This window comes from Dermacentor andersoni, chromosome 5 (assembly GCF_023375885.2).
Source record: "Dermacentor andersoni chromosome 5, qqDerAnde1_hic_scaffold, whole genome shotgun sequence".
Lineage (NCBI taxonomy): Eukaryota > Metazoa > Arthropoda > Arachnida > Ixodida > Ixodidae > Dermacentor > Dermacentor andersoni.
In genome coordinates, this window is record NC_092818.1 from 103302406 (window position 1) to 103327563 (window position 25158).

Here is a 25158-nt window from a genome sequence, read left to right on the forward strand (position 1 = left end):
GAGAGAGAGAGAGAGACGAAAATGGAAGTGTAAATAGATTAGCACAGCGATATTGTAGCACCTAGCTTCTGAATGCTTGAATATGGATGGTTGCTTTTGCATGGGAGTTGGATAGAAAGGCACTGAATTTTGTTTAGTGATACTGTGAGTTTGGCAGAATAGAGGTAGGAACCCTTCTGAGGTGATCCACGCATAAGATATAGATTAAGTGTTACGTTTATATGGGTCGAAGCTAACTGTGTTCACGGGATGAGTAATTAACTTGGTGTCATGGATTGAATCGTTATTGCTTTGGTAGATATTTTACGTAATACTTCAATGTTTTTAAACAAAGGGCGTGACAGCTTTTAGCTATGATCACTGGGTGCAGTGTTTAATGTAAAGCTAGCAAACGAAATTGCTTCAATCAGCTTTACCATAATAAGGATATGTCGAAATGCGGCACTTCGTACAGGTGTGGTGTCCTTTTTTCAATTGTAGTCTGTCTAAAGCTTCCTTATTTGAAGTGAAAGAAACGCTATTACACTAGTGCTTTTCCAACTTGTCCTTTCTGTCCCCGGTTTGTCTGTGGTATATTTTTCGAAGTGTAAATATATTTGGACGGCATGAATAAACTGTTTAAATACGTGTTCGTAGCCTAACCAAGTCTTACTCTCTGATTGTCTGTTTGATCAGGATTTACAGGCCATCCTAATGCAGGCTGCATGCATACTGACGTCCAGTCGATGCGGTTCCAGTCATGGTGGTCCCAGTCAAACGACGCTCCAGTAAATCAATGTCTTCGCTTTTTGGAACTTATTACAACAAAAGCAAGCAAGGGATCGACTAACATTTCGCAACGTTTTCTTTGCCTACAGGATAGGCAGCGAGTCGTAAGGTGACTCATTTTTTTTTCCAGGCTATTACCAGCCAACAACTTCACTCTCCTCCAAATGGAAGAAGAACGAATTTTTATCTGAACCATCAGAAAGATAATTTTTGTTTACCGGTGATATGTTTAGGGCATTCGTGGAAGAAAGAACTTGTTGATCGACGCTGGGAAATCTTGCCAGCAAGGTTGTCACTGTCAACCGCGACGGTTCTAGTGAAGCGTTCCTGTCCATCCACATTCTTTTATTTCATTACGCGACACAATGGTAGCGATATCCATCATTAAACAATGTCCCAAAGTGTCCCATCCGTGTCAAATTGGTGAAAGTCGTCCCAAGCTTGCGTCTCGGGGGGAAAAGCGTGATGAAGGTGGCAAAGAAGCGCGACAGTATAGGCGAGGCTGTCAAACAGATAAAAAAGAATGGAACACGTCAACACTGATTTTTCTAAACGTTCGTTCTAGTATTTTGTCACTGGTAATGAGACAGTGAAATAACTGAATGATGCAGATATGTAAGACGCCTTTTTTGTGCAAATATTTTAAAGAAAAGAAAATAATAAAAAATATACGTGTTGCAAGTCTGCAGGACTATTTATCGCGTTTTTTTTATTTAATTTTAGCTGCACACTGCACAAGGCTGTATTCAAACTGAGACTTTGATGGAGCTGTCGCATTTAACTTTTCCAAACTGAACACAATCCATTCGAAGGTCTACATTTCACCGAAACGTTTTCATAATTTTAGGACTTCTTATAGGTGTGAGAAATGAATGGATTAGTAGACATTATTTTAATAATAAACAAAGCAACACGTGTCTGAAATCAATAATTACCCAGCCACAAAATCAAGACAGTGTTGTAGCTATGTAAGCAGAAGACATCGAAGGTGGTCTGCAATTCGTTAAGAATGAATACTAAAAATATGTCTCGTTTTCTATGAAGTCGATGGTTTGCATTGATCAATCCGCAAAATTTACGTGCCCATACATGACAATTCTTGTTTTATGTTACCGATTAAAGCAGCCTTATTTATTAATTAGCATTCACGAACGAATCGCTTGCTTTTCTCCGTTAAGTGCTGTTAGCAAATCGCATACGCCACTACGCTTTGGTTATATAGAGTACAAAAAAAAAAGTCGGACAGCAATCCTATTAATTGATGAGAATAATTATTTTGCTGGTAATATTATTATTTCAATATTAGGAGTTTGTGTTCGATATACATGGATCAACCTGAAGCTTCATGGGGGCACACAATCGTTTCGCTACAAAAAATCTGTACAGTAGGACGCTTCCGGCAGAATATTGTTTATACGTTAGATAGGAAAGAACCAATTGTGACCTACCTACTATATTAGGGTACCATTTCATCAACAAATTTATTTGTGGTGATGAACTAACACTTCGGACACCAAAATTCGTCCAAAACAATAGCAAATTACCTTGCTGTTACATTAATGCATAAAATAATAATAGTACGTTGTACATAAAATCACAACCTACACACAGTCAAAGTATATCGGTCGTGGTAAAAACCAATGATTTGAACTGAAAAAGCAGGTTACAGGAAACTTCTTTTAAACTCGGAGGTCCAACGACAATGCGAGCTTTTAGTATCCATCGTGACAGCGTTCTATCAAGGAAGAGCGCTAATAATACGCACGTAAGTACTTACTCAGGTCAAGATGCAGAGCGTTCTGGCAAGCGCGCGAAATGTACATATACATACACAGACAGTGACGGTTCTGCTAAGAACGCCTCTTGATCGGCGTATTTTCGGCATCTTTGCCTGGCAGGCTTGAAACGCCATGGATGGGCTTAACCGGTAACCGGTTCTGTGAGTAAATGCTAGCCTGTTGTCACCTACGTTGACGTTGAGTAGTTTCATTGTCACCTACTATATTGTTTCATTAGCTTGATTTTATGCGAAGCATTCGTTGCCGCGTTCTTGGCTCTTTGTGCAAGGTAGGTTCCGATCTTGCTTCGCTTTAAGAAAAAGAAAATAATACATGATATTATTACGATATCATCGAGCGATGCTCAAGTGACGAGCCGCCGCGAGAACGACGACGAAGTGGGTCTGTGCCCTTGGCGCGAGCGAGTGTCGGCCTGGCGGTCTGGCTCCAGTGTAAATAGCCTGTATATAGCCTCTTTCATCTGTGTCTTTCCACACGTAACAATATTAATGGCGAAATCGAACCTCTGGGTTCGAGCACAGTGGCCTGATGCGCTGACCATAAGGCCACGATCGCACGCATACTCATCTCGTTCCAAAACGAGCCAGTTGTTGTTGTCGCTGTTCTTGTTGTCTCAAAACAACAGCCTTTGAAAAGGCCGGCGCGTGCATCCCGTGCCGCGAATTCCTCGTTTTTCTTTCCTTGTGACCGCTCGTGCTATGAGGTACTACACGGCACTATCCCCGCGGCCGGCTTACTTCTTTCCGCAGTGTTTTCCTCGTAGAACTCTGCGTAGAAATTGAGCAACGTTGTACTGACACTCAACGTGGTTGCTTACTGACTTTCGTGTTGCGCTGCTAAGCACAAGGTCGCGGGATCGAATCTCGGCCCCAGCGGCCGCATTCCAATGGGGGCAAAATGCAAAAAAACACAAAGAAACACCCATGTATTAGATTTAGGTGCACGTTAAAGGACCTCGGGTGGTCAAACTTGACCCGGAGTCCCCACTGCGGCGTGCCTCATAATCAGAACGTGGTTTTGTCACGCAAAACCGCAGAATTCATTCATTATCGTTGTAATGACTTCACGCTCACTCAAATTAGTAATGCTTGAACATGACTTCGCTGCAGTAGACATACACCACGAGACGCAGCCATAGATACGTACGATTGCATAACGCGAAAACGCTGATGAGATTCACAATCTGTGTTTATCTCGTTTACGCTCGTCTACTACCTATGGAAACACAAACAGCTGCTATGTAAGCTCGGAGTCGAACGGCCAGAGTAGAAATCATGCCGTTGCCGCCATATGATCGTCTTCAACGTGGTCGTCGTCGCACTGCTGCCGTCACAGGCACGTAAGCTCACGACCATACACACACAGCTACTCAATTTACATAAACAGGTTCGTCGACGTGGTTTCGCTTTGCACTACCCCAAACAGTGCTAGATAGCCGCGTGTCTGCAAAATCATTTTCGTTCATTCCCACAGTTTGTGGAATCTGCCCAGATTTATTTATTTATTTATTTTTGAGCGTTCCTAACTACAACGGCTTTAGAAAAGACAATCTCAGTGAGACAGCTGTCGCCTGTCATTAGATCAAACTTCCTCGTCCTCCCTTCTTCCCGTACACAACTTCATCGTCTTTTTTTCAGGCATCCAGCACAGACTACTTCACTCTTCCGGACTTCTTTTGATTACACATCATGGTGTAATACTTGAATATGTTGCCAATAGAGGCGCACTCCGTTTGACCCGAGGCTCCGGTGTAGCAGACGTTCTAATGTTACATGCTGGTATGTGGTTTTAACCACTTGAAATCGTCTGTAAAACTTTGAATTTGAAGGTACAGTTCCTTCCCTTACAAGGACATAGTCTCCAGCTTGTATGCCTAATATTTCGTTGTCGTGCCTTTCGTCCAAGTTTCTTCTTCATGCGGTGCTTGTGGACCTCCTGTTCTGTGATAGTTTTCTTGATTTCAGTGAGTTCTAGGTTTCTGAAAGCGTAGTTCAAGATCTGCAGGAAGTATGGACCCTGCGCCCGAAGTGGCAAAATGAGGACTGCAGCCTAAACCAGTGGTCTATGACGTGTTGTGATATTTCGCAGCGGCCTCAAGGCAGCACTTCCAGCCGCTTGCAAAGACTGAATACATCTTCAAATACTGTTTGAAGTTTCGTATGGTGTGTTCCGTTTGGCCGTTTGCTGTCCGGTGGTATGGAGAAGAATACTCGATCCTTATCCCGTGCTCCTGGGCCCACTTTGATAGTTTGGCACTCTGGAAAGACGATCCGCTGTCGCACACTAGTGTTTTCGTGTGTTTAAATTACCCCACCTTGAGGACATCTAGCTCTAGCCGCAATCCAGCTCTAGCCGCAATCGTCTTTGTGCACTAATCTATGGAAAGTAGGAAAGCTTGCGTTCGTTTGACTCCTTCCCCCTTCTTTTTGAGCTCTGAGAAGTCCAAGGGACTTACTTCGAACGGTAATAAACAGGGATAAGGTGCCTTAGAAAGGCTGGCCAGCGTTTCGATAAGAGGACCTATCTTCGTCAAAGGCGGCCTCGTCATTCTCGGCATGTTAGTTTTAAAGGGTTAGTACAGTGACGTCACGTGCTGTTGTCGGTGGCGGCTGGTTCTAAAGGGAGAGACTTCAAAGAGTATGAGCGCTGTCGCCTGACGTCTGTGAGCGTGGTTCCCAAGACTAGGGGACGAGAGCGGGAGAGTCGGAAGGTGGGGAGAAAAAAAAAGAAAGAAACAAAAAGACGGGGGGGGGGGACACCAATAGGAAAAAAAGAACAAGAAAAGAAAAAGAGGGGAATGGGAGGGTGTTGGCAAAGCGAGAGGTTAGAGAGTATTCAGGGGTGTCATTGGCAGCATGTTTTTGTGGCTTTAGAAGAGCAGGCCAGGCGGTCAGTGCGCGAGTAACAAAAAAGACCCAAAAAGACATGAGTTGGAAGAGTGATTTTAGTAGCGTAGCACCAATGCGTGGAGTAATTTTGAAGGAGTTAAGATGGCGACAAGAAGTCTGGGGTGAAATGCGTAAGGTAACTGGAAGGCGGCGGCATGATCTACTGGCGGCCCCAGTAGCTCAACGTAGGTGTCGTTACGGCGATATGCAGAAATGACGATAACCTGTTTGGCTGAGGCGCCGAGAAAGGTATCCTGGCGTCTGGGACTTTGGAATGTGCTGGTGAGGGTGTTTCAAAAAATATACCATAAGAACAGGCAAAAAAGGGAAGGAAACGAAACCGGATTAACATACAGGAGAATCACGTGCGCAGAAGCGGGCGTGGGTATTTGGGAAAAGGGGGTCGTACAGTTGATATAAACGTAAAAACATGAAAGAGTATAATAAATTCAGTATTAAGCAGGCAAAAAATTTCGAAATGGAGGAATAGGTGAGGTTAAGAATTAAGTTTAGCTGGTGGCATAATGTGTTTTATGCCTTGGTTGATAATATGAGAATTTCAGATTTAAGTTACTGCTTTTAAATATGATTCCCGTCGGGTGTAGCCAATCAAACTTGTGTATGAGGTATTATTTCGTACAATTCCTTTCGCGAGGTGAACGGAAATGTGTTTGTAGTATATAGAGCCTTGCTTTGTCGAATATATGACCATGTTCATTAATGTGGCTGGCTACTACTTTAGGTAAATTGTGTTTTATATCCGCGTGGTGACCGCCGAGTCTTGTATGAATTTGTTGTCTAGTCTCACCTACATATTGTTTGCTACAAGCGGCACATTCTAGACAGTAGGCTACGTTGCTTGATGTGCAGGTGAAACCAGAAGTTAGCTTGTGTAATTCGATGCTGTACTTTTACTGTAGTAGTAGATTGAATATATTTGCATGTAGAGCACCTGGGGCGGCCACAGGGACCGGTTCCCAACTTCGTCTTTGTCCTTAGTTTGGCATGCACAAGAATATATTATAAGTTAGTGCTGCGGCCGTGGGCTACTCTGGGCTGGTCGGGAAAATCTTGTTTCTGGTTGCTGGTGAGAATTGGGTAGTATTTACTGAGGATGTTGTTCACGTTTGGAAGTGCGTTTAAGAATTTAGTAGTAAGAAGAGGCGTTGTTGTTCTTGTGATCCTCAGGAGGGGCTGGAGGACCTCGGCTCGATCAAGTTTGGTGGCTCGTATATTCTAGGGACTGTGGTTTGTCGAAAGGTTTCCTATACAGCGTTGTCTTTAGAGCCCCATTGTCAACGTATATTGTTGTGTCCAGAAGGTTTATGCACTCAGTTGAAGATTCTGATGGGAATTTTATTGTTGGATGAAAAGAGTTTAGAAATGGTACATAATTATCTAGGCTGTCTTGACTGTGTCCCCAGATTGTGTATATGTCGTCTATGTATCGTAGGTATGTGTGGGGCTTGTCAGTGCAGTGCGATAGGAAATCTGTTTCTAGAATCCCCATAAATATGTTCGCGTAGGTTGCTGCAAAAGGCGTACCGATGCTTGTCTCATGTGTCTGTAGGTAGGAACTCTCCTCAAATTCGAAGTAGCTTTGTGTTAGCACTAATTCAAGAAGAGACAAGTAGACTTCAGTAAAGTGTTGCACATTGTGTTCTGACAGCCTTTGTTTTATCGAAGATAAACCATCGGGGATTGAAATGTTGGTGTACAGGGCTGTGACGTCTAGTGTTGGGAGAATTATGTTGTGGGGTAGTGTGCATTTAGTTTTAATTTCCTCCATAATTCTCAGCAGGTGGGGCGTATCTTGTACAAATGACGGAAGTGCTTTTGGCAAGTCACCAAGGAATGGGTTAAGGAATGTGGAGATGCTCTCTGGCGGGGTTGCTTGATACTATCCGACGACCTGAGATAATAGTGGTGTGTAGTTCTGTGGATGGAATTTTATGAATTTTTGGAAGAGGTGGAAGCGCCTGGCAATTTTGCTTCTTGGTTTAAGAAATTTGTATTCTGACGGTGTTATCAATTCATCAGCCAAAAGTGGCTTCGGTCTGTTGGTAATTGTCACTGTATAGGATAATGTCGGATTGTTATCTAGCTTACGGTAATGTTCTGGGCTGTTTAGTTGTCTGTAAGGCTCGTGCTCGTATTTTTCTGCTGCCCAAATAACTATACTTCCGCCCTTATGTGCTTCCTTAATAATAATGTCATTCCGGCAACTAAGATTTGAAATGATACGACTCTCCGACGCAGTTATGTTTTTATGTCGCTTAGATGTCTTGGAGTGGCTTATAATTTATTTACTGACAGTTTTGGGGTATATGTTAAGTTCTATGGCTTGTTCTGGTTGGGGAGTCTAAGTGGATTGGGCTCTAAGTGGTGTTGCCCCGGCGTCTGGTGTGTTGTCTGCGAAAAAGTGTCTGATACGCATTCGTCGGGAAATTTCTGAGAGGTCCTTGTGAAGCTCGAATTAATTTATTGTGTTGTTCATGGGACAAAAGTTTAGGCCCTTGCTGAGTAATCTTGATAGTGCGTCAGCATCAGTGAAGAGCGGGCCAGGACGCTGTCAAATTACGAAATGAAACTGTTGCAGATAGTTGACCCATTATGCGGAATCTCGGCTAGGCCATGCTCAAAAGTTGAGTCAGTGCTTGATGGTCACTGAAAAGCACGAATTTTGCGCCTTCCCGGTAAGTATGAAAATATTGAGAACCTTTTGAGACAGCCAGAGCTTCCTTTTTAGTGGTAGAGTATTTGATAGCAGCGGGTTTCTAGGGTATAGCTATAGGAACCCACAACGTGGTGTTTCGTTTGATCAGCTTGTTTTGCGGGTTTCTGGTATAAAACTGCACCGGTATACTAGTGTGATGCGTCCGTGTTTAACACGAAAGACAAAGAAAAATCCGATATTTGGATGGGTTCCGAGACGATGTTAGTGTTACCAGCTCACAATAGGCACCTTCGCACTAATCGTCGCATTGAAAAGGCACGTCTTTCTGGGTTAAACGTTGGAGGCACCTTATTCTCAGATCATAGTCCTTGCTAAATGCCCTGAAGTGTCCTGATAGGCCAATAAAAACACGCAGGGAGTGCACGTCATACGGCTTTACTAGCTTGGACATTCTCTCTACCGATTCGTACTTAGTGCTTTCAGTGTGTACGTCAAACACCCTGTAAAGAGATACAAATTTACCTTGAAAGAACGCACTTTTATTGAAGTGGACTTTGAGTCCGGCAAGGCTGAGAGCCTGAAGAACTTTTGAAAGATGACTGCAGTGCTCCTTCTTTGGAGTTGACTAGATGATGATGTCGTTGATGTACACATTGCAATATGTGCGGAAGTAAGGTTTCAGAATGTTAGTCATATTCTCCTGAAACCACACAGGGGGCCAAATAGTAGGCGGTTGTGTTTAAAAAATTTAAATGGGGTTATGAACTCGGCGTACTTTTGCATTTCTTCACTTGGAGGAATCTGCCAAAAGCCCTTGCAGAGATGCATTTGTGAAAAACAATGGCAAGCACCAGTTTCGTCAATTATGTCCTCAATTCTCGGTATTGGGTAAGCTATCAATTCAGTTTCACGATTGAGAGCCCGGTAACCTGTACAGAGGCGGAATGTTCCGTCTTCGTTTGGTGCAATAGTTATAGAAGAAGCAAATGGGGATACAGAAAGACGGATGCTACCTGCGTCCAATATTTCTGGAAACTCCATTTTCAGTCGCACCTTCTTATATCTGGAACTATTATAAGGGACTCTGTGAACTACTCTTTTATCTGCGAGCTCGAAAGGAACGACATGTGATTTCCTCCCTGGAGGATAGCTCCCCATGCATGCAAGCTCTGGGTGCTTTGTACTGATGTTTTCCTATACTAAAATCAGCCACAATACGCTAACTTCTTCACCAGGATCTTCGGTTATGTTGTCTTCAGCCATTACTTCGTCGTCCTATAGAGGTTTACGATATTTTCGTGTCTGGGTGGGACAAAAGAAAATTATAGCCGACATTGGGAATCGCCAATACGTCACTGGTAATAGAATGTCCTAGGAATTAAGTAGCCAGGGTTACCCATTAGTTTTGCATGGTCACTGACCCAGCGTAGGCTTGGACACACAACGTTCTTCCAGCATGCATACGACCGGCATCCACTCAACTCTTTCTGATAATTAATACAGACTCCTCACTGTCAACGAGGGCCTTCACTTCAATGCCATCTACCTTAATGTGGGCGTACACTAAATTTGACAATGCCAAATACACAGTCTCACTATTGTTCTTTTTCTAAGGCTTGTGATCCACGGTAGTCAGTTTATGTTGAAGTAGTATGCCGTGAACTGCGGTAACTGGTCCTTACCATCATCACAGTCATCATCGACGCTTCCCAGGGATTCATTTATGAAGCTATCTTCACACTCAGATGATGGCAACGACTCTGGATGTTCAGTCACGTTATGAGAATCAAGTTCTTCTGTTCTACCACCTGGCTGTCTTCTCCATGTAATTGTTGGCAATAAGGTCTGTAGAAAGCTCAGAAGGTCATCAAATGTTCTTGGACCTAGAGCTGAACTTGACTACGGATATCGATACTCAACGATTGTGTTACCAAAGCTACAAGTGCCAGAGACGGCAGCTTCGGTTATGCAGAATAGGCGCCGTTTCTCAAGACAGTACTGCAGCAGAGACCCACATGTATATCTGAACCGTAGTGCAGCATCCTATCTTTCTCTTGCATTGCCTTGAAAAGCCGCAAAAGAATTTCTTTTCCACAGTTCCCATGATGTTGGCCCATGAACCATGAGTTGCACATCACACCATATTGTGGCAATACCGAAAAAATAGCGGTACATATTCCAAATATGTCTGTCATCGGAGTGCCACATAGTCTTGGCACAGGCGTACTCGAAAAGCCACAGGCAGTTGTGCGCACTTTGCGAGTCTCCTTCAGAGACATCCGGCTCAACAATATCTCGTGCTCATTTCTCTTGATGAAGCGGTTGGATGAAAGTTCTCATTATTTTACTCTGTTGCATCATTTGCCTTTGCAGTTGTTCTGTATAGCAGTCAAGACCAGGCTCACCTTCCCGGTAGGCGTTTCCTCTTTGAGGGTGCCACGGCGTATGGGTTCGTGAACGAGTTTGCTCAGTGTCTGGAGCTGTAGATTCATTGTCGCCGATCCTGTTTGCTCCAAGGCTGGGCGGCTAATTGCAGCTTCTTGCAGCACCACGTTGATCAGTCATGTAGAACTAACTTCATGAAGAAGGTCCCTCGCTGGCTCACCGTGCACTTAGTATCTGGTGAGAACAACAGTCTCTGATGACGCCTAGTCGATGAAAAACGTCACCTACGTGTTTGACCTTCACAAGCTGTCGGCTGCGCCAAAACATAGCGTTTCTAACAACAACGGTTGTAGAAAAGGCATAATATCCGTGAGCCTGGTGTCGTCCGCCATTTAATCTAACTTCTTTATCCTCACTTCTTCCCCTAGCCCACCTCTCTGTCTTTTTTCATGCATCTAGCACAGATCGCTTCAATTCATTCATTCATACCTGCTGAATAATTGAAATATGTAATGCTCAGCGAACGAGTCGGAGCGGAGAGAACAATTGTTTTAGATGTAAATATTAACGGTCACTTGTGTTGTTACCAATATACCGATATATTAGTACTAGTATGTAGGTAGCGTATAGGGGGCAGGCTGTATCTGATTTCTGTGAGCTCTTCGTTGCTGTATTCTTTACATTACTTAGTAGCTGGAGCTCAGTGGCTGGTGAATGAAATAGCCAGCCCTTCGGTGCGCTATTTTCCTAAGGTATCATCGTTTAATGACCAACGCAATCGCGAATAGTGTCGATTACGCATCTTGATGGAGCAACGGACACACTCCGCCCCAAGTTGTAGTACGTGGCGAGGAACAGAGATTCAATAATTGTAAATGGCACAAACGAAAGAATACAATGAAAATTGAACAACACTCTCAGAAAGCCGTGCTAACACTGCACTAGGAGTCATTTATTGTCTGTGCCAGCAGTTTATTTCACGTTCCTCCTGCCGGACGTTCTTCGTGTTATGCCACCAATATTACTTATTCGATCACGAAATAACAACCTGACCTAACTGCACCCCGAGGTGACGGTGCTGGCTGACGTCGTTTACAGCTTCGGTCTCTTTCTTCTGCGTTGCTATCGCCGTGAGGTTCTTGCACGTCGTATTTCTTTGTTCCGTTCTCTTGGTAATGAGATCTACCAGCTAATCCAAAAATAAAACGTCTTTTCCCTGCATTGGCTTAAGATCGGGCTTCCTCTCTCAAAAATGCAACAGCTGCCGCAATACAGCCGCACTTTCTACTGGTTATTCCGTGAAGAAAGACAGCGATAGACAGAGAGAGAAAATACCTCGCCACGTGTTTTTGCTTTTCTTTGTATACTCAGGTGTACTTGTGTGTAAGCGTTAATTTTGCTCCCGAAAACGTTCATGTGTCCTTTGTTTTTCTTGCCTGTCTCCTAAACCTACGACCTTGCCAGAACATCTCGTTCCCTCCATAAACTCTATTCGTTTCAACTGGCCAAAGGAGACTACTGAAAAACAGGGGAAAAGAAAGGAGGCGCGCAAGAGTGCATTGTTTAGAAGAAAGCGCTTCACGAGGTCAAATACGTATAGAAAAAACGGCCATACGAGTCCCAAATGCCGAAACAGCCGCGTATGCTGCCGGCAATCGTATAAGAGCAGTCATAAGAACCAGCGCACCATCGGTGCAACTGTCGACACGACTGTCCTACGACTAGCACACCCCGTGTCAGGGCCAGCAAAGCCTGTGTTCAGTTGCTGCTGATTTGAGGGCGTTTAGTTTATAGGGTGTACTTGGTTCTTGCAGGTAGGAATTTGTGCGAAAAGCAGTTCTTGGGTCATTTTTCAAAGCAGTTTGTCGAGTAGGAGCTTTCTATGTACGAGGCTTCACATCTACTAGTGCTTTAGGCAGCGAGTTGATTTGGGAATTTTCTTTCTCTGTGTGTAGTTGTAGAAAAGAAGCATATTGCTCAGCTGGTGCTGCTTTTTCCGAGGCAGACTTGTTGTATTATTCCTTCTTCGCTCTGTCTCTTTGCAGTTCTGTGCGTCGCTGCCTACTTTGCTCATAATTTCACAAAGTTAAGCTATACGGTCTGCACAGTATCGCTTGTTCGGCAAGCAATTTAGCTTTCGTCCAACCACGTCCCTCTCAGAGGTTTTTCAATGACGTTCATAAAAAACGACAGATGTACACTCATATATCCTAGAAAAAGCCAAAACCACTCGACGGGTGCTTCTATTTTGTTCTGTTCAACTACAGTGTTTGAAAAAAGTTATTTTTCTTTTCGCTCTTCGCTTAACTGTGCTTTCAATGGCCTCTGTTTGTAGCTTTCGCCATCGCCACTAGTTTCTTATTTTTTTTACGATCCCGCTCTATTTTACGACGGCCATGCCTGTGTATAGCAGGGTATATCAATCAACTTCGGCGAAGTCGATCGCCGCTGTATAAGTTTACGGTTCACAGCTCTGTTCGTAGGCAGCCAGGCAGTAGGCGAGAGAAATCGACATGGCCGCGCTCGTTCATCACGCACGTGTGGCCGAGACTGAAACCGAAGTCGAAGCCAGTGCGAGTCAAACAGGGCGAACCTGCTGAGCCGATGAAACCACGACCCACTGGTCCACGTAATCTTGCGGGCGAAGAAGCTCGCCAGCTCCCAACGAGTTGAGCGGGAAGGTGTGCTTTCCCAGCTTCCCCGTCTTTCGGAATTGTTTGTTTCGCGTGTTTTCGCTGTATTTTCTTACAGGTGAATGGATCACTCATCCTCATGTATTTGCGAAATCTAATGGTCTCTTCGACACATCACGAGGCCTACCTTAGTTGTTTTTCACGAAAGGTTTTTCACGAATTCAATTTCACTGAATATGAAAAAATTGAAGATTCGCCGAGGACTTCATAAAAGTGACCTTGTTTAATTTTTCCTGAGGTCAGATAAAATATCTGAATGTTGAAGAATAAAAGCAGCCAACTGAAGTGGCCTCAACGTTCAGTTTAGTCACACGAAAGGTTTAGGCTGAACAACTCTCTAATAGCAAGGCTTATCTCCATCCATCAAAATCCCTCATTCATACATCAATTTAAGGTTATAGATAATCCAGCAACATATTTAACTTCAAGCCAACATTTTCAATCAATATTAAAATAAAAATGAAATAAATCATATCTAGTGCATTGATTTGAGATTATCTGTTCTACGGGATAAGTGAAAATTCAGTACAGCGAGGGGTTAGTTACAGCGCCGAAAGAAAACAAAAATGATGAGCAGAGTTAGCGGAAGTTTCTTTTTCGAGAATGTTCTCATAGAAACCAGTTGTCTGCTTGATTGTACGCCAAGTTTACAGGGCGTTATCTCGCTTACACTTGAAGGGTTGCTATTCGCCAAGTCTGGAATGACGTACAGCTCGCTCGAACTCAACACTGAGGGGACAAAGTACGAGCTTTAAATAGTCCAGCTGAAATGAAGTCCAGCTGGAACTTGCCTGCACAAGCTTTGGACGGAGTGACATCACTTCGTTGAAAAGGTGCAGTCACTTTGTGCAGTCACTGGCAGAGACCATCGATGCCATACTATATACCCAGTGTGAAAGTCGGTGAAAGCGGACGGAAGCTAAACATGGCAAGCTCATGCGATGCACGTTACCGTTCGGGTTTCGAAAAGGTCTAGCTTAGGGAAAAGTAGACAACATACTAGAACTGTCTAAAGTCAGTGTGATATAGAAAGCTTTACGGGCGTTAGCCACAAACGAGCACATATATTAACCGTGTAAACTCAAATGTCCACGCACCTGCGCGTGAGCAAGTCCACAGAGGCAACAAATTTTTCTCAAATGTGGCTGGTAGCGTCATTCGAGCCCCTTGTTCCTGATATCTGTCTTTGAGCACGTAGCGCTCTACGATATCCAGCCATAGTTAAAGTGCTGAGGGCCGCATGACATGTAAAACTGACATTGCTAACATGCGCTACTGGATGAAAAACAATAGATTCCCTCCTGAGACACAAGCACCTTATGTGGGTGAGTGGCTAATTAAATAGGAGTTTCTGTGCATCAAAAATATTTACTGCCATTGACGTGTACAGTGCAGGTGTTTTACCCTTAGAAGAAAATGAAGAATTAATAATGTTTAATGTGGTTTGTGGCGTTCTTGTAGAAAGTTCTGAATGAGCAGGTCATTAACTTGATGCTCTGCACTGCGCCATCGGCCATACCATGCTGAATACGCCGGTTCTCGTCCGATCCCCGATGCTCTGCACTGCAGTTTGTGGCCACCTCCGGGAGGGTCAGATTTTGTTTCCGCGTCGTAGCAACTGGTGGGGTAATCCCGGCATCATCTAAGGGATTACCGTCTCCGGAACCGATCGGTGAGATGGTAATAATTTTTGTCGTATCACTTCTTTTTCCTTCGGTTCTTCCTCTTTTCTACGCAGAGAGACTCATCAGGTCAATTTTGACTTCTTTTCTCCATTAAACATATTTTCTTCCTCTTTATTATCTCACCTCTCAAGCAGTTCATGCAGAAAAAACTTGTTGAATGGTCATGGGCCGTAAGACACGGTGAAGCATTGTGTGTTGTCTAGCCAATTAGGGACCACACAATGAGTAATACCGGCAATACTAAACAAAATGCTTAAATGTCCCTTGTACCTCCCCCTCCTTCCCCTCCACCATGGACCCTTCGTAGCTTATGTGGAGATAATTTCTATTGTCCGAGCTAGTTCTACACATGCTGTTTGCTTCTCGCTGCTTCTCTTCTACAACTACAATAAACTTTTACACGTGCATTTTTTGTGGTCCTGCCGAGGAAACCCGCCGAGTGACTGTAAGCAGCGGAGCTTCAAAGAAATTGAGCCTCATGAAATTGTCCGGTTACCCCACATGTTCTCTTCTTCTCCATCTCCTCTAACACTCCGCGATTCAATAGTTTAGGCGAGCCGTAGACGTTCCGCTAATACCACGCGCTCTTCGCGGAGACGCATTAGTTGTCGGCTGAGGATTCGGCACGCGAGACAGACAGCTTGGCTAGGTCCCGCTGAGAGCGGCCTGATTACGCCACCGCTCACTCTGGGAACTCAAAAACGAGATCCTGGAATCAGTAAGGCCGGTTTCAAGCAGATATAGGAAAACATTCTGGTTTGTCTTACACTACATCCAATAATACCAATAGACACAAGGACAATTTAAGGCAAGCTTTGAAGTTGATGGCCTTGCAAGAGCATTATTATTGAAAAAAAAAAAAAATGGTGCCTCTAAATTTTAAAGCGTGCCAGATTTCAGCAAAACAAATACTTTTAGCCAACGGGTATCTGTTAAGCTTTCTGAGCCCTCTTTTATGGGCATTATGCTATATCCATCCTAACTAGTGATGTCTCCAAGTGGCAGTCGTCTGTCATAAACCCGAACCGTGCACTTTCGGGTCTTTTCCCTCTTTTGACCTAAAGAGTCTTCCTTTTAATTAGGAATAGAAGATTACAGAAATAAAATGAACGACTTGATATATAGCTATTGTCGCGGTGTAACGTGAGCGGAAAATTGACGAAGAAAAGAAGAATGAAATGGTGAACCAAGTGCCGATGCTAAGGAAGACAATGTGACGTAGATGGATGCTCAAAATATTTGATGATAAAATGCTGATGATATGTCTCTATTTTATCTTTCGTGTCTTTCTTATATTCATTATTCACTAATCTCGTATTTTATTTGTTGCGCATTTCACGCCGACCCTGTTGGTCATCTTCAGCGCCGACACTTGATTGACCCGCAATTTTTTTTTTCTGGAAGTGGTTACAAGACAGCCACATCCGAGTTGCGCCGAACACGTGTGAAATCCGCAATGAAGACCTTGCCTTTAAATGCCCGTAAATCTGACGCGCGCAGAGAATGCATGGGGCTTGTAGAAACACCCGGGATTACACCCCCCCCCCCCGCCCCCCCCGTGCGTCTGATTTGGGGATGCCAATAAACCATCATCAATAAATAAATTTTGTGGACCCTGCATCTATTTTATATGTGTAAAATGTTTCATTTGCCCTTTTTTACGTGTATGTACGTTTCCATTGTCATTATAGGGCGTAAGCCTTTAGGGGCTCATGGCTGTCCGTGCACAGTCCGTGGTGGATTCAGGAAAGCGGTGATCAATCACAGCCGGTGACACTGCGCTTGCATCACATGCTCGCGGTCACGGCGGCGTCCGTTCGCAGAACAGTTCAGACAACAGCAACAGAGGCAGTCACAGATAGGCTTTCGCCTATCGCAGTTTAGCTCAGCAAAGTGCCCATAGATTTTGCGCGTTGGCCTTGGCTAACACACCTTACTCTCTCCACGCCCCCCCCCCCCCCCCCGCCTCCACTTTCTTTGACGAAGAGGCCAGGTTGGATGATCCTGAAATAGTGCAGCTTATAGAACAGTGCGGTTAAAGTGGCCTAAATCCCTTTTGAACGTAGTACTGCAACAATGCCGATCAGTAAACGAGGCTCCTGTGAACATGTGAGGCAAGTATTATTCCCTGAGATGCAGCAGATAATTTACTAGCTCGTGTTGAGAACAAATAGCTTGACCTCTCCTTCGCAATGTCGTCAGCAGCTACGTCACGAGTAGCCAAGCAGCCAATCAACCGGCATTGGCGGATTTTAGGGTAGCGAGAACGTTATGGCACTACTATTGTTGTCAATTTTGAGTGAAAAAAAAACAACAACTTACAGGGACGTTTCACTTCATGAACGCGGAGGACGCGCAAGCGCATAGTGCTATTGGGCACAAAGCGCTATCGGCCCTCGGTGCGCCTAGATGCCTTCATTACCCGCCCACATCGCAGATCATATTCAAGACAGGGCTTGCGCGGCAGCGCCATCCGCAGCAGCCGCCAGAATAGAACGAACGCGCCGTTCTAAGCATTCACTTACTAGCTATCACCTAGCATGGCGTCAGCGCGCATAGGCAAACATGAACACTTCACAATCGATGACGGCGGACGCCCGCTGTCAAAACGCTGACGTGAGGAATCACTGCAGCAGCAGCGAGCGAAGTGACCTTCGAGATATCTATCGCTTCAACGCAAACTGAGCGGTGAGAACACAGCGCAACCAAAGCTACAGTCTGTCGGCCTACCTTAACTGTGCCCCCAAAGCAGATCGCTTTCAAGATAAAGCCCGCGTGACCGCGCGCTGCCAAAGTGCAGCGCCCCCTCCCCCCCCTCCCCCGGTGCCATGGTGCCATGTGTGCGACGGAATTTAGCACGCTTTCTCCCCTTGCGCACGCGAGATTGAGCCGCCGTCATCGGCTCACCGTTGCACGCTTTCAGCCGCATACAGAGTGTACGGTGGGCAAGGACGATGTTACCACGAGACCAACCCAGTACGTAAGCATCGCAAGAAAACCTCTAGCAACTACCAGAGGAGGTCAACCCAGCGCACCTCTACCTTCCTTCCTCCTCCGCGACGCTTCGCCTCGATACTTCATCCCCACTTCGCTCAACGTTGCCTACACATTCATCTAGGCGGCGTTACTTTGTCCTGCATTCAGCACCCTCTTTCGTACTTTCCCCGGCGCGCGACTTTCTTCGCCACCAGGCGCCTTCCTCGTTAGCTTGCTTCGCGACCTGAGCCAGACACCGCCGATTTGAAGAGCAGGCCAGTTAAGCTTGCGCGTAAAATACCTGTCTCTGTGTTCTAAAAAATAGCAAAAATTCTTCATTTTTTGCACTTGCCCTCTATCCGCAGCAGTTGCGTGTAGCTACGTCTGGTGGTCATGGCCTCAGAGATTGCACCGGCTTGCTGCGTAGCATAGATAGCGTGGCGGCCACGGCGTGCGGGGATAAGCCCTCTGGCCACTGACAACCGCGGTCTTTGATTGGCTGTCTAGCGGTGACGTAGCTGCAGGGGAGCGGCGGTGTGAAACAGCCCCACTGCTGGTCTTACGTCGAGAGAGCGACGCGCACGTTTGAAGCGGAAACAGCGTCGTAAAGAAAGAAAACATGGAAATGCCCAACTTTCGGGCGAGACCTTGCCCCACTTGGCACACTCAGTCTAGCTTCCAGCGCGCTAGTGGAGGCGAAAGAAGAGAATAAGCCGTGCATCGGTGCAATAACTAAAACGTGTTTTAGGGCCCGTTTAATCTTGGACTAAGTGGCATCTAATTACTCCAATACAGTTCGTTTTGCCTACTTTGCGACTAATGCTTGGTCCCTGTCTCGTTGAGACCTACAGTTTGGTTCCTTTTTCAGGTCCGTACGACACTTGAAAGTAAGGAAATTTGCCCCCTTTGTTAAGCGGTCACAAGATAGATGACCAGGTCTTCCAATGCACCAAACCCGCATTAAGTCAGCAAACAAGACCTTGTCTTCAGTCGAAACAAGAGCGAGGCACTATGACGATTTCTTGGAAAATAGATAAAGCGATAGGCAGGCGCTAAAAATACGGTTGAAATTAAAGAGATATAAGAAGCAGTGGGGCGTGGAAAAGTGCTAGCCACACACTAAGTTGTCGCGGTAAAAAATAGAGGCGCAAAGGCGAAGGCAGTGTCTGTGGGTTTCGGTGTCGGAAAAAGACCCGACGCGTATCACTCATTTCACTCTGAAAATAAGCGAATCTACTGAGTCGCACAGGTTATCTTTCTTTTTTTTCAACAGTTTTTTTCTTCTCCTGAACGCAATACAGGTAAAAATGCTCAAATTCTGTGCGTACGTTGTAAATCTTGGAAGAGAGGCGCTGCTCTAAGAATCCTCTTCAGATTAGTCTTTAGGCCTGCATTATAAAGAGAGGGACCATCTATCAATTTCTCGCTGAGAAAGAAGATAGCGATGGATGGGAGCGCAGTGGAAGCGTTGTGAGGCCGGAGTGAACTGCCAGCTGGGATAAGAGTCACACTATATAAGGTAGCAACCTCTCGAGGAAAAAAACGCAAGCGCTTCGTTTGACAAACGCGTCATGGCAACGAATATATACCACGTCCGCCTTCCAGGTCGCTTTGGGCGCGAAAAGCGAAAAAAGTTCTTACGTGGGCAGAGTTTTGATGTAATACATGAAAGAAAAAGAGGTATATTAAAACGATGGCCAATAGTCAGAAGAAAAAAAAAAGGTAACTCTGAGGAGCCAGACACCTAATGGGCGTGGTAAAGCAGTGCGATCGCCAGGGGGATACTTTCGCCGCTTAGGCAGAATATCATGTGCCGCTTTTCCATATTCGGCGGCGAGCTTTTCCGCTCGGGGTAATCGCACCAGTACACTGTGGTTTGCTCTCGCATTTTCATTCTGCCTTGGACGCTGTGGAAAATTGAAGTTGGTAGCGGTGGGGTGCTGGTACGACAAACCGAACAGCTTCAGTGACGCCAACGTTTCGGAAGCCGGGTATTTTATTAGTGAGGCCATTCAATGATTAGCTAAAATAGTGTTTCAGAGCCCCTTTAAGCAAATAACTTCAAATGTCATGCAGATTTTATCAGAAATATGTTTTCCAATGTCCCGAGAGAGTTCTATATCAGATCGAAGTTGTATTTAGGGAAAATGGGGGTCATGCAAAGTGCAATATGGGGCGAAAGTATCGTTCCTGGCCTAATTAAATGCACTGAAAACGATTACCAAACCATCGTTTCTTTTCTGTCCTTACGTGTTAAACGAGGTTCGTAGTAAAATGCCCCGGTGTCCTAAGTGAACTAAACTGTCGGCCTTTGTAAAATATGTCTTAACAAGTGCTCGAAAGCATTAGATCCGAACAAGGTTTCCGATGGATTAACCACATTCGGACTACCTATTAAAGTGTGTGTTTAATTATACGTAGCTGCAATATTTATTGCAGCTGCTCGAAAGAAACAGCTTCACTGGAAATTGGGTCGCGATTCTGCAAAGTCACTAGAGTTTGCCGTCTTCTTTTTGTCACTTATCATGCAGCATGAGAGGAGGTTCTATGACGCAAGCGTCCCCTCTGTTCGTAAAATGAAAGGCGACTGTTATTTCTCACGTTAGCAGGCTATTACTTCGAAAAACTTTCTCTGTTAGAATCATCGCTGGATAGCGTTGATTCTAACGCTATCCAGTGCTGCATTGCAGCATTGCATTGCAGCATTGCATTGCAGCGTCTGGAATCACATTGCAGAATGGGAGGATCCCACTCTGAAATGTGATGCCAGACGCGCCGGCCCCGATAACTATTGTTCTGCCTGATGCTTCCTAAACAATATTTGGGGTTTAACATACCAGAACCACTTTCTGATTATGAGGCACGCCGTAGTGGAGGACTCCGGAAATTTCGACCACCTGGGGTTCTTTAACGTGCACTTAAATTTAGCTAAGTACACGGATGTTTTTGCACTTCGCCCCCATCGAAATGCGGCCGCCGTGGCCAAGATTCAATCCCGCGATCTCGTGCTCAGCAGCTCACCACCATAGCCACTGAGCAACTGCGGCGAGTCCTGATGCTCCGTAAGGCGCATGTTCGCACAATGGCCAGATTGGTCTAAGCAATCTCTGTCACATGTAAATTTCCCCGTTTAGCTGTTGCCACTATCCGCCCGGGTTCGTGAACGAGGGAGGGCTCTAGGCACCCTCCGTTAGACAGACGCTCCGTCGCGTGATGGTGATGAACGATGACTGACCGCCGAGCAGCTGTGCTCGTCGGTCTTTATTGGTGCGGTGACCAATGTTGCCTACCGAGTCTGGCAGGCCAACAAAGGTTATGCCCGAGGGAGCTTCACATGCTTGTTACACCCCCTTACCCCCAGTTTGTCAACTAAAAGAAACAAACGCCCAAGTTCCGAGCATAAGGCTCTGCTGCCATTCCAGCCAAGTCGACGGTGCCTGCTATCCAGGCGAGTAACGGTCCGGCGGCCTGCGCGGTCGAGCACTCCGCCTGGGCACCAGTGTTGACGGGCCGGGTGTGGCAATGCCGAGTGCTGCCGGAGCCAGCCTCGCTCCGTCCGGAAGGTCCGCAGTGGTAGGCTTTGTGAGTGGTGCCCGACTTGACACCGGCCCAACGGGCATCGCACTACTGGCAACGCTTGCCACCTCCGAGGTGGGTGGTGCTCCGCTGGAAGCGACTGGTGTTGCCGCTAGTCTTCCTGCGGGCTGGAACTCTGAAGTGGTAGTCGAGGGTGCTAACCAGGTGCCGAGGTGAGGCCTAACATGGTCGGCGTGTATGTGCCACGTGGCCCCGTCAGGCATGCGGACGAGCAGCGATGAGGCACTGGGAGGGGACACCGCCTCTCCGGCGGACCAAGGTGGGCCAGGACGGAAGTTCCTGGCGAAACCTGGAGCTCCCGACTCCGGCAAAGGTCCAGGACAGCACCCTTGGTCAACAGCCAGCTTCTGCTTCAGCTGCTTCGGGAGCACTGTTGATCGAAGGTCCGGATGCAAGACGTCCAAGGGTGTCTTGACCATCCGACCCAGCAGGAGCTCACAGGGGGCACGGCCAGTGACATCGTGGGGCGTGGTCCAGTACTGAAACAGTATCCGGGCAATATGCGTCCGGAAATCCCCAGTCTGGCTCTTCTTGAGCTTGTCCTTGATGGTTTGCACCACTCATTCGGCTGCACCATTTGAAGCAAGGTGGTAAGGCGGAACCATCATCCGGCGGATTCCGTACTTCGTCAGCCAGGCCAGGTACTCTGTGCTGGCGAAAGCAGGACAATTGTCCGACACGATGACGTCCGGCAACACCTGGGTGGCGAAGACCTGTGGTAGCGTTGCAGTTCTCGCGCCTGCTGATGGAGTGGTGACAGGTAGAAACTCACATGGTAGGCGGGGCCAGGGTCTCTGTGGGAACGGCGGGGGGGGGGGGTGATTTCCACATGACGTGAGACCCGCAGATGCTCCTGGCAGATTTGGCAGCTCTGCACCATGTGAGCGATGTCCTGGTTTGGGCCAGGCCACCGAACATGGGACCGGGCCACCGTCTTGGTATTTTCCATGCCGGGATGACCCGCGTGCAGCAACTGCAGGACCCTGGACCGGAGACATTGTGGGATCACCACCCTGGAACCCCGCAGTAGGCAGCCCTGCTGCAAGCTGAGGTCGTCGGCCTTGTGGCTACAGGCCTGCTAGACCAATTTCTCGCCACCGGACACCGCCTTGACCACCTGAGACAGGACTGGGTCCCAGCTGGTCGCTTGCGATACCGCAGATCTGGAGAGTGCCTCCGGGTACGCGTGTTCAAGCATGAACACTTCAGTAGGTTCTGGAACAGCATCAGGCACCTCTAGCAGGGGCAGGCGGCTCAGGACATCAGCAAATCCCAGGACCTTTTCCTGACGGTAAACCTGCTAGTAACTAAGCTGCCAGCCTCAGTACCCAGCGTACCACTCGAGGTGATGCTTGCACGGGACCTGCCTTGTCAGGCCTCAGCAGCCCCAACAGCGGCTTGTGGTCCCTGACAGCCTCGAAATTCCGGCCATACAGGTACTGGTGGAAGCGTTCGACACCGAAAATAGGACCAAGCCTTCCTTGTCCAGCTGACTGTAACGTTGCTGTGCAGCATGAAGACGACGAGAAGCAAATGACGCAGGGCGTTCCTGGCCATCCTTGTCCCGGTGCGCCAGGACGGCTCCCATGCCGTACGGCGACGCCTCTACGATCAGGACGACAGGCTTGGCAGGATCATAGTGTACCAGCACTGGAGCCTTGGTGATTAGCTCCTTGCTGCGCTGGAAGACTTGCTCCTGCTCCTTCTTCCAGACCCATTGCTGACCATCTCGAAGCAGAAGATGGTCTTCCTGCTGTTGTAGATGTTCCGACAGGTTCGGCAGGAAACTCCTGTAGAAATTAATGAGGCCGAGGTAGCTCTGGAACTTCTTGTTCCGGGGCTTATGCGCATAGAGTACAGCATGAACGTTGCTGGGAGCCGGGGCTAGGCCAGCCTGGGAAGTGACGTCCCAAGTACTCAACACTGGGGGCCAGGAAAACGCGCTTTTCCAGCTTGAGCTTGAGACCGGCGTCCTGCAATCGTACCACGACGTTGTGCATGTTCTGCAGGTGGTCCCCATCGTCACTGCCGGTAACCAGGATGTCGTCCAAGTACACCACCACGTCCCTCGTGCCCCTGAAGAGGTTGTCCATCTCCCTCTGAAATATGGCTAGGGCTGAGGCCACGCCAAACAGTAATTGCGTGTACTGGAAGAGCCCTAATGCTGTCGATATTCTGTCATACTTCCTGGAGGCATCCTGGAGCACCAGCTGCTGGTCAGCATCTCTCAGGTCCAGCTTGATGTACTTCTGTCCAGCGCACAACGCTGACCAGAGATCTCCAATCCGGCGCAACGGGTACTTCTCGACGGTAGTGACGGGGTTGATGGTCACCTTGAAATCCCCGCAGATCCGGACACTGCCGTCTCGCTTGAGGACTGGTACGATGGGAGCGGCAGATTCAGATGTCTTCGGACACCAGGATGCCCTCTCCCTGTAACCTTTGCAGCTTCTGGGTGACCCCGTCATTCAGGGCGAACGGCAGTTGATGAGGCTTGAAAAAAGGTGGGCGGGCTCCCTTAGTTACATAGATGCCAGCCTTCGTGCCGGCGAATGTGCCCACCCCTGGCCGGAACTTGAACTTGGTCAGGAGGCTGGGGACGTCTTTTGCCACATGCAGGCTGGCTTCCTCGTACTCTGGCAGACGAACGCCCAGTGCATGAATCCAGTTTTGGCCCAGCAGCGTCGGCGATGACGAACTCTTGGTTAAGTAAAGGGGAACGATTGCCTCCCTGTCGCCAAAGCGAACGCAGACCGACGCAGGCCCTGGACCTGGGAGAGTCGCCTGGACTAGCTGCGCAGCATCACGCCCGAAGCCTTGACGGACACGCCGGGGAAGGTACGCTTGAACAGTTTCCCGGCCATGACCTACACGCTGGCCCCTGTGTCCAGTTCCGCGGAAATGAGATGCCCGCAGATTTAGACGGTCAGCATGTACGGCAGCACAGACTACGGTACAGGGCCTGTGTGCCACACGTCGAGAATCGGCCGGTCCTCGGCCACGACGTGGAGCCTGGCCACAGAAGAACTTGAGCCTGCTGCCGCACGCCCCCGCCGCGCCTTGCGACGGATACCCTGGCCGCGGGCTTGTGTGGTACTTGGGCTTGAACCAGGCTGCTGCTGTTGTTTGCTGTTCGTCCTCTCCCTTCGTCATACCCGTGCCGAGTGCCGAGTTTTTCCGCACGTGAAGCCTTGTGCTTGAGAGAACTGGCACTGTGAAAGGGAGTGGGCACCACCACAGCGACCGCTGGTACTGCCCTTTGTCGCCAACTTGTTGACCGCCGCTTCCGCCGACGGTGAGCCAGACGCACGGGCAATTTCGCCGGCGTCCTTGGCAGCAGCTTCCATTGCCAGGCTGCCTTAACGGCGTTATCCAGTGATAGGTCAGGAAACTCCAGGAGTGGCGTCTGCATGGCGGGGTTGTTATTGCCGCAGACGAAACGGTCCCGGAGGAGCGAGTCCAGCTGGTCCCCGAAGGCGCAGGCGCTCGCTAACCCTCGTAGACCAGCGACGAACTGCCCAAGGGTCTCTCCTTCCCGGCGGCTCCGGTTGTGGTAGCGGAAACGCTCCATTGGTGTCGACGGTGCTGGGTTGAAATGCGAGCGCAGTATGGCGAGCAGCTCATCCAGCGTCTTAACATGCGGCGTGGCTGGCTTGAGAAGGTCGAGCAGGAGACTGAAGACGCGGGTCC